Source organism: Hordeum vulgare, chromosome 5H (genome assembly GCF_904849725.1).
Source record: "Hordeum vulgare subsp. vulgare chromosome 5H, MorexV3_pseudomolecules_assembly, whole genome shotgun sequence".
In the NCBI taxonomy this organism is placed as follows: Eukaryota; Viridiplantae; Streptophyta; class Magnoliopsida; order Poales; family Poaceae; genus Hordeum; species Hordeum vulgare.
Window position 1 is genome coordinate 373714139 of NC_058522.1, and position 9576 is coordinate 373723714.

Consider the following 9576-nt stretch of genomic DNA (forward strand, 5'->3'; position numbering starts at 1 on the left):
ATATTTATGAGTTTCAACACATGGTCATGTTCAAAATATTGGGCAAACCCCTCCAAAACCATTCCTGTCTATTTCAAGCTTTTGGATTATTTCTATAAGAAATATTCTCAAAAAATTCCAGTAAAATTCTAGCATGTCATCTATGATATCCTTGATTATCTTGCCAAGTTTCATTTCAATCCAAGTTGATTTGACTCCCCTAATCACTCTAAAACCCTATCTGCCCAGAATCAAATTTGAGCAGCTCTACATTGTGAAGTATTTCCAATTGTGCTCATATTTGGTGGACATGTTCCAGTACTCCAATGAGGCATCCACACCAAGTGGTACACCAAGGAGAATAGAGGAACTTGTCCTAAAACCCTCAAAACCCTCTCTGTTGATTTCTGACTTTGACAAACTTTACATTATAAAGTTTGTCCAATTGACCTCAAACTTTTTGTGCATGCCTTAATGCTCAACTAATGCCCCTACACCAAATATTGGATTTGTGGGAATTTATTTGAATAGGGTTCTAAACAGAATCCCATTTCTGCCCATTTCTAGGGTTTTCCAAGTCTAAATTGGAAAACTTATCCAGCAAATCCCAAATTTGGTGTGCAAGCCTATTTTCATCTATTATTTGATCCTGTTAAGTTTCATAGCCATTGGAATCCATCTGGTAGCCTAACCAAAGATCAAACACCTTGTGTGCACTCACTATTTTGGCTTCTATTGCCCCTTCTACTTTTACCCTTGAGCTCAACTTTGTACCACAGCCTCTCATAGTTGCATTTCACATCCAATAACTTTCCCATGGCCATTGGTCAATTATTTGGGAAGGTTCCTTTGTAACTTCTCTCATTTTCACCCATGGAATCACTATTTTTACCCTCTTGTTTTACTTCTGCTTAACCCAAGGCCCCCAATTCTTTCCAGAGCCTCCCTTGTGTGCCGAGGCTTCATTTAGAACCAAGTTATGGCATGCTCATGTAGGAAAAATGAGCAGCACCTCTTCAAGTCCACTTTTGGCTCAAATGTGGCTTTGTACAACAAGTACTAGCTACATTTGTTTTCTGGAGCTGTAAATTTGCAGTCTTGTAGTCCTTCTATAGACAAGAGTGCTAGACATGCTCTTATTCCATTATCTCCCAAGTAAGTGCCAAGTCCACCCACCCTAAGTTTGCTGTTGCGAACTTAACAGCAGTCAAAACCCCACCTAGCCAGCCCCGGATGCCTCCAAACTCCTCCAGTGCATCGTGGCAAGCATGCCTTGCATGATTGACACCTTGGCCTGGCCAAGGGGTGCCCCACGACAGCAGGTGGAGTGGTGACCACCACTCTGGCCTGCACTAATGGTGCTCTGCGCCATTTCCTTGTTCCCTAGCTCATGTCCCGCAGTTGCACCATGTCCCAGAGTGTCAGTGCATCTCCTTTTGACCGTTCAAGCCATCTCCATGCATTAGCTACCCTCCAAACCCCTCTGGCACGCGTGTCTACCCCGTGCCCTCGGAGCTCCAGGAGCTCCCAAGCCTTCTTCGGTTTCCTCCTCCTCCACTTGAAGCCCCCCCGAGCCTCTTCTGCACTGGACCTCTTCCCCTCTCCATTGGGCTCCTCCTGAGCTCCTCCTTGAGCCCCTTCTCCTCCCAAGCTTCCCCCTCTCCTCCAATGGCCGCCATGGCGAGCTTCGGCCATGACTGCGCCTGGGCTCTCTAGCCCCCTCTCTCCATCCCTAGCCTGTCCAGAAGGACCCCGGGACCGCCACGGAGCCGCCCCACTCCTCCTTTCCTTTCCTAAGCCCTCCACTTCCTCCCTCCATGGACATGGCGCCGCCTCGGCCTCCCTTGTGCCTGAGCAAGCCGGCTCCTCTCCGGCCCTAGCTCTTCCCTCCAGCGAGTCCCCGCGGCCTCCCCGTCCTCCAGGACACCTCGAAGGCCCGTCCGCGAGGTCGTGCCTCGCCCTCCTTGGCGGCCAGGGCCGTCAGCCGCCTCCCATGGCAGGGCACTCGCTCCGGCCAATCCCCGCGGCCGCGAAAACCTCCCCCTGGCTCAGCAGGCAGCCGGGCAACCGCCCGCACCCTCGGCTCGGCAGCTGAGACGGCAGGCGTCGGAAGCCGCGTCAGCCGCCCCCCATCTAGCCCTGTCGCGAGGTAGAAGAAGGGCAGGGGAGAGAGAAGGCGTCGGGCGGGCCCCAGCTGTCGGCGACCTGCGAGCCGGGCCCGACAATAAGTGGAAGCGCACTAGCGCTTTGCGCCTTCGCTCCCCCAAAGGCGTATTCCAGGGAGTACGCCTCCTGCGCAGCCTTCGCCGGTGGCCCGAGCCAGTGGGCCGGCCGAAAGGCTTATCTGGCACTGGTGGCGCCAGATAGCCTTTCCCCAGAGGCTGAGCTCTTTTCCTTTTATCTTTCTCTTTAACTTATAAAATCCATTAAAAATTCATTCTGACTCCTATTTCATTGATTCAAATTTCTGTAGGTTCCTAAATTCAAGCTCTATCCGAATATGTGCCTTGCACATTTTTTCCAAGCACTTTTCCTATTGTATTATTTTTCAAATGTCAATCTGGACATTGAAAACTCCTTCTTCCAAAAATCCCATAGGCTTCATATCAACTCCAAGTGGAGTGATTCAAACTTCCAGAGACTCCTAAGATCACTCTTCATTTTTAGAGACTTGGTCAACATTTTTATCAAACTTCATTCTGTTGCTTATAATAAATAGCTCCCTATTGCTATTTATCCCACATTAGAAAATTCCTAGTAAATTCATTTCAACTCCAAATCCAGTGAAACCACTTCCTAAATATTTCTAAAATTCTTCTCTGTTAAATGGGTGCCTCCACTCATTTTTAACAGAAGAAATTCTGTTGGCTTGTTCTATGGCCACCTATTGCCCTTGCCCATCCATTCAAAAACCATTGATGACCCAAATATCCTATATCAATCTTCAGTTGACGGTAGATGAAGTACTCGGGGACGGAGCGGAAGACCTTGAAGACCCCGAGGACTTACGTGAGCAAGGCAAGTATGCCCTTTGCCAGGACTTAAGTAAATAAAATGATGCATGCTATAATAACAAGTATTTTTCCGTTGCATGTAATCACGATGCCGGTTCATCACTGATGTGATGGTACCGAAGGCTTCTTCGAAGCCCTTGCATTTATAGTAGTGATATTCACATGGTTCCTCGGAGCATAAACATGATGAGCTTGATCTTACCATCAACGAGGATCATGCTACTGTCATGTTGGCTAGTAAAGTATAATCACTGCATTGAGCTTGACCCCGTGAGGGTCATGATATTATCATGTTGACAAGTAATAATAATAAGAGCATTTTATCATGAGCATAATGATGAGTTAAATAAAGAGTTTATGAAAACCCCGTCGGGTGCCACTAATGCCCGAGGGTGATGATGAGTTGGTGATCACTTTTGGTGAAGTGATGCACCGGTGATTTTGGTGTGAGTATGGTTTCGGAAATGGATTAGATTTATGATGTGTCGACCGTCCCAACCTTACCCAGTACGACCACGATACCCCTTTATGGGACGAGGCTTTGTTGATTACTCTCGTCGGTGCTAGCAAAGAGCCACATTACTAGTGGCGGGAGTGATCGGTGTCACTCTCGTGATGGGGTCGTGCCAGGTAGGACGACTATGCCATTATTATGTGTTCCAGGAACACCGTTGGACCCTGCATGGTTGTTACAGTCCAGAGTCGGTGCTCGTAAGACGTACAACATGTGGGCTGGGTACCAATCGAGTGGATCTCTTTGTCTAGTATCGTCAGGGGAAAGATGATGATCGGATACTTACCTCGGGTATATGTGATATACCGCGAGTCATGGATGACACGGAAGTATTCCGTTTCTCGTGGGTCCAGCGTACTACCTCTGCAGAGTGTAAACTATTCGAATAGCCGTGTCCACGGTCAAGGACAGTTGGGTGGTCTTCTGTAAACTACGTCCTGAGTTTCGGCTTAAACCAAGTGTGTGTGTGTGGTGTTAAAACGGTGTTTTCTATAATCATGATAATCACAGTAATATGATCAAGTTCGGTGACTTGACATATAGGGTAAACCCGGATGGTTTAGCCCTCATTAATACCTTGAGATTATGACAAGTCCGATGACTTGGCATTAGGGTGAACCCGGTGTGTTCAATCCTTTACGAATATGTCAATATCTGTAACCCGTTCTTCAAGAGTAATTCTTTAACCTGATGCATATACATGATCATTCCACTCAGATGAGTTGTACTAAAGATACATGATACCGTTATCCTTCACTTTCATTGTTCGTATCATGGACTGTTTGCGAGTACATTCAAAGTACTCATTGGCTTGCCACTGGTTATTTCATTGACCAGGTGTGAAAGACAGGATAAGGTGAAGATTAACTCGGTGACGTTCTTGCGAGCTAGGATGCTTCCCAGTCAGAATGCCTGTAGGTTAAGGCTGATGGCATGGGTTCACGCTTTCGACCAATAATTCCGCTATTGGTCTGGTCTGGTACTCTGGCCTTTAAGGTCCTATGTATGTAAGACTCGACCGAAGAGGTCATTTATTGTATCAAACGGTATGTATGGATGTAAGACTCTATTATTCAGTATCTGTGTTCAGTGAGCATTGATCCTTGGGATCACTGGGCACGGCGACCTCGACTTACCAGTCGGGGTCCCCACAGATTCGCTCTGCAAATGTTTCTGAGGCCGACAAGGTGACCTTTGCGGCGTATTTCCTGGAAGGACCCACCAATCTGTGGTGGCAGAACTTTGAAGCTATGCGTCCCGCTGAACCAGCAGCCACATGGGCAGACTTCAGTGCAGCTTTTCGTCTACTCCATATTCCAGAGGGCCTGATGGACAGAAAGAGAGAGGAGTTCTGTGCCTTCACTCAGGGCAAGTTGACCGTGGATGCCTATAGCTGGGAGTTCGGTAACCTCGCCCGCTATGCAACAGAGGAGGTGTCTACTAACGCCAAGAAGCAAGCAAGGTTCGGTAAGGGTCTGAGCCCTGAGCTTCGTCGTGATCTGCGCCTCCACGAGTGTGCAAGCTTTCAAGCCCTGGTCAACAAGGCGATCAGTGCCGAGACTGGCCATACTGACTTTGAAGCCACAAGGAAGCACTCCCGTGACTTTGGCTCGTCTTCTGGTTCCGCGTTTCCCAAATGCAGGCTGTGGGTTCTGAACAGTTCTCTGCCGCCAAGATACACTCCGAGGCCATCCTACGTGGCGCCTCAGACGAATCAGGCCAACCCTCCAGCAAAAACTTACGGTGGTCCAGCTAGCAATGTTGCACCACGTGCCAACCAAGTGATATGCTACAAGTGTGGAGAACCGGGGCACTATTCCCGTGAGTGTCCTCAAAATGTGGGTGCCAAGCAACCCGCAAAGTCCGTCGGGCAAGGCAAGTCGGGCAAAGCTTACTATGTGAAGCCAACTCCTGCACGTGGCCGTGTGAACTATGTCTCAGCAGAAGAAGCTGCAGAGGATCCCGACGTCATGCTGGCTACGCTTCTTGTTAATCATCACCCAACGTCTGTTCTCTTTGACACTGGGTCTTCTCATTCCTTCATTTCAGAAAGTTATACACAGTTGCATAACATGTCTTTTTGTGATATGCCAATTCAATTGGTTGTCCAAACTCCTGGTAGTAAATGGCAAACCTCTAGGATAACCTATGACAATGAAATTCTAGTAGACAGGCTAGTTTTTCTAGCCTCATTGATAGCCTTGAAATCTTCGGATATTAATATCATCTTGGGTATGCACTGGATGTCAGCTCACTATGCCAAGATTGATACTCATTCTAGAAATGTCCAGCTTACCCATCCCTCGGGTGAGATAGTAAATGTCTCTACTCGAGTTGCCAAATGCCAACTCTATTCTTAAATGCCAACCCTCTTCCGGAACTTGAAGACATTCCGGTAGTCCGTGACTTCCCGGATGTTTTTCCAGAGGAACTCCCAGGAATTCCACCTGACAGAGGTGTAGAGTTTGTGATAGATCTTGTTCTGGGAACTGTCCCAATAGCCAGAAGACCATATAAGATGGCACCCCTGGAGCTAGCCGAACTTAAGAAGCAACTAGATGAGGCCTTGAATAAAGGTTCCATTCATCCTAGCTCTTCTCCTTGGGCTTGCCCCGTCCTCTTCGTCAAGAAGAAAGACGGAACGGATCGGATGGTTGTAGATTACCGACCAGTTAATCTGGTCACCATAAGAAACAAGTATCCGCTCCCCAGGATCAACGTCCTGTACGATCAGCTCGCTGGGTCCTCAGTCTTCTCCAAAATGGATTTGAGGTTGGGATACCATCAAATCAAGATCAAGAACGGGGACATTCCAAAAACGGCTTTTGTTACTCGTTATGGCCAATACGAGTACACCGTCATGTCCTTCGGTTTAACCAATGCCCCAGCCACCTTCTCTCGTTTGATGAATTCAATCTTCATGGAGTATTTGGATAAATTCGTCGTGGTATACCTCGATGATATTCTCATCTACTCGAAGAACGAACAAGAACATGCCGAGCATCTAAGGCTGGTATTGATGAAACTTCGAGAGCATCGCCTTTATGCCAAGTTTTCAAAATATGAATTTTGGTTACCAGAAGTGGCCTATCTAGGTCACGTAATCTCTGGTAAGGGTATTGATGTCAATCCCGAGAGAGTTCAAGCTGTCCTTGATTGGACTCAACCTGAATCGGTTAAGCAACTTAGGAGTTTTCTTGGTCTAGTGAGGTATTGTCGCCGCTTTTTCGAGAATTTCTCCAAGGTTGCAAAGCCTCTAACTGAACTCCTCAAGAAGGATAAAAAGTTCGAGTGGACACCACAGTGCGAGCATAGTTTTCAGGAACTGAAAAGATGCCTGAATTCCGCACCTGTGTTGCTACCACCAGATTTTTCTAAGGACTTTGTTATCTATTGCGACGCCTCGCGACAAGGATTAGGTTGCATTCTCATGCAAGATCGTCATGTGATCGCATACGCATCTCGAAAGTTGCGTCCACATGAGGATAATTATCCCACACATGACCTTGAGCTTGCAGCTGTGGTCCATGCACTAAAAACCTGGCGACATTACCTTCTGGATAATCGTTGCGAAATATTCAGTGATCATCAAAGTCTGAAATATATCTTCACCCAGCCGGATTTGAATCTCAGGCAAATACGGTGGGTTGAGTTGATCTCAGATTACGACTTAGGGATAACTTACACCCCGGGGAAGGCCAATGTTATGGCCGATGCACTAAGTCGTAAATCTTATTGTAACAATTTGATGCTACAACAAGGTCAACCACATCTCTATGAGGAATTTTGGAATATGAATCTTATATTGTTCCTCAAGGATTCCTTTCTACCCTGGTGGCGAAGCCTACCCTTAAGGTTCAAATTATAGCAGGCCAAAAGCGTGACAAGGGTATATCACGGATCAAGGAAAAAAAATTTAGCGGAAACGCTAAAGAATTTTCCATGAACGATCAAGGTGTTGTGTTCTTCCAGAATCGTCTAGTGGTTCCTAAGAACCCACATCTAAGGCAGTTAATCCTTAAGGTGGCTCATGATTCTCCTCTCACCATTCATCCCGGTAGTACTAAGATGTATCAGGACCTACGCCAGAGGTTCTGGTGGACTAGGATGAAGAGAGAAATTGCTGAGTTCGTTGCTAACTGCGATGTTTGTCGTCGAGTTAAGGCAGAACATCAAAGGCCTGCTGGCACCCTTCAACCTCTAGCTATTCCTGAATGGAAATGGGATAAAGTTAGTATGGATTTCATTACCGGATTTCCCAAGACCAAGAAAGGAAATAATGCTATCTTTGTGGTCATTGACCGTCTTTCCAAAGTGGCTCATTTTCTTCCCGTTCGTGAGAGTTAAACAGCTAGCCAGCTAGCAGAGTTATATATCTCTCGAATAGTGTCTCTTCATGGTGTTCCCTTGGAGATTAACTCGAACCGTGGGAGTATCTTTACTTCCCGCTTCTGGGAAAGTTTTCAGAATGCCATGGGGACTCACTTATCTTTTAGCACTGCTTTCCATCCCCAATCAAGTGGTCAAGTAGAAAGAGTGAATCAAATCCTAGAAGATATGCTCCGAGCTTGTGTTATATCATTCGGTATGAATTGGGAGAAGTGCCTTCCATTCGCCGAATTCGCTTATAACAATAGTTATCAATCAAGCTTGGGCAAAGCTCCTTTTGAAGTTCTCTATGGACGAAGATGTCGAACACCTCTTAATTGGTCAGAAACCGGAGAGAGGCAACTCTTTGGCCCGGATATGATCCAGGATGCAGAAGAGCAGGTTCGCATTATTCGTGAAAAGTTGAAAACAGCCCAGTCTCGTGAAAAGAGCCAATATGATCGTCATCATAAGGCTGTGACCTTTGAAGTTGACGAGAAGGCTTACCTTCGGGTTACCCCTTTGAAGGGTACCCATCGATTCGGTATCAAGGGCAAGTTGGCTCCTTGTTACATTGGTCCTTTTCGCATTCCTGCCAAACGAGGAGAAGTTGCCTACTAGTTGGAACTTCCTCCGCATCTTTCCAAGGTTCATGATGTCTTTCATGTCTCGCAACTCAGGCGTTGCTTTTCGGATCCTATCCGTGAAGTGGACCACGAAACGCTTGATCTCCAAGATAACCTTTCATACCAAGAATACCCCGTGCGTATTCTTGATCAAGCTGAGCGTACCACTCGACGTCGAAACGTCAAGTTTCTTAAAGTTCAATGGTCAAATCATTCTGAAAAAGAGGCAACTTGGGAAAGAGAGGATCGTCTCCGACTTGAGTATCCTGCGTTATTCCCGACGACTTCTAAATCTCGGCATGAGATTCTTTTGAGTGGGGGTGAGTTGTCACATCCCTGACACCTTAAGCAAGTTAGCTTTGTGCTCATGTTTTCTTTACATTGCATCCAAGAAATTTTCAACAAGAACAAAGCAAGTGGTGAAGGAAAATGCTAAAAACCCTAGCCACTTCTCAAAATAAGGAAAATACAAACTAGTTAAAATCAATGAACCCAAAATGGCCTCAAGAAAAGTTCAATCTTTCTGTTAAATCATGAAAGTAAATGAGCAATGAAGAAAACCATTTACTTGACACTTTAAGCATTTTAAATAAATGCAAAAAGCTATTGTTCTCAAGTTTTAAATTTGAAATCAGAAACTTTAAGTTTTCAAAAATGTTGAAAACTTTAGGATTGATTGGATACTTTCCAACTAATATCTTGGTGTGTTCAAAATAGTTTTATAGCAAATAATTAGTTGTCAAAGTAGAAACAAAACAGAAAAGAAAAGAGAAAGAACGAGAAAACTCTTACCTGTCGCCGGCCCAGCCCACCAGGGGCTCCCCGGTCATCTTCCTCCTCCTGCCAGTAGGCAGGGGAGAAGATGAGCACGGCGGCCGAGCCGGCCACCTCCTGCCTGCCTGCCCGCTGCTGGAGGCCTCCAGGAGCGCCAGTGCGACGCCTGCGCCTTCTTATCCTCCTCCCCGCGGCTCTATCCCCTTTCCCCCTCTCGGATCTCTCTCTTCCCGAAGCTCCGGTCACCATCGATCTGTCGTCTCCCGGTCCTCCCCGACCCTGCCGACAGCCTCACAAGATC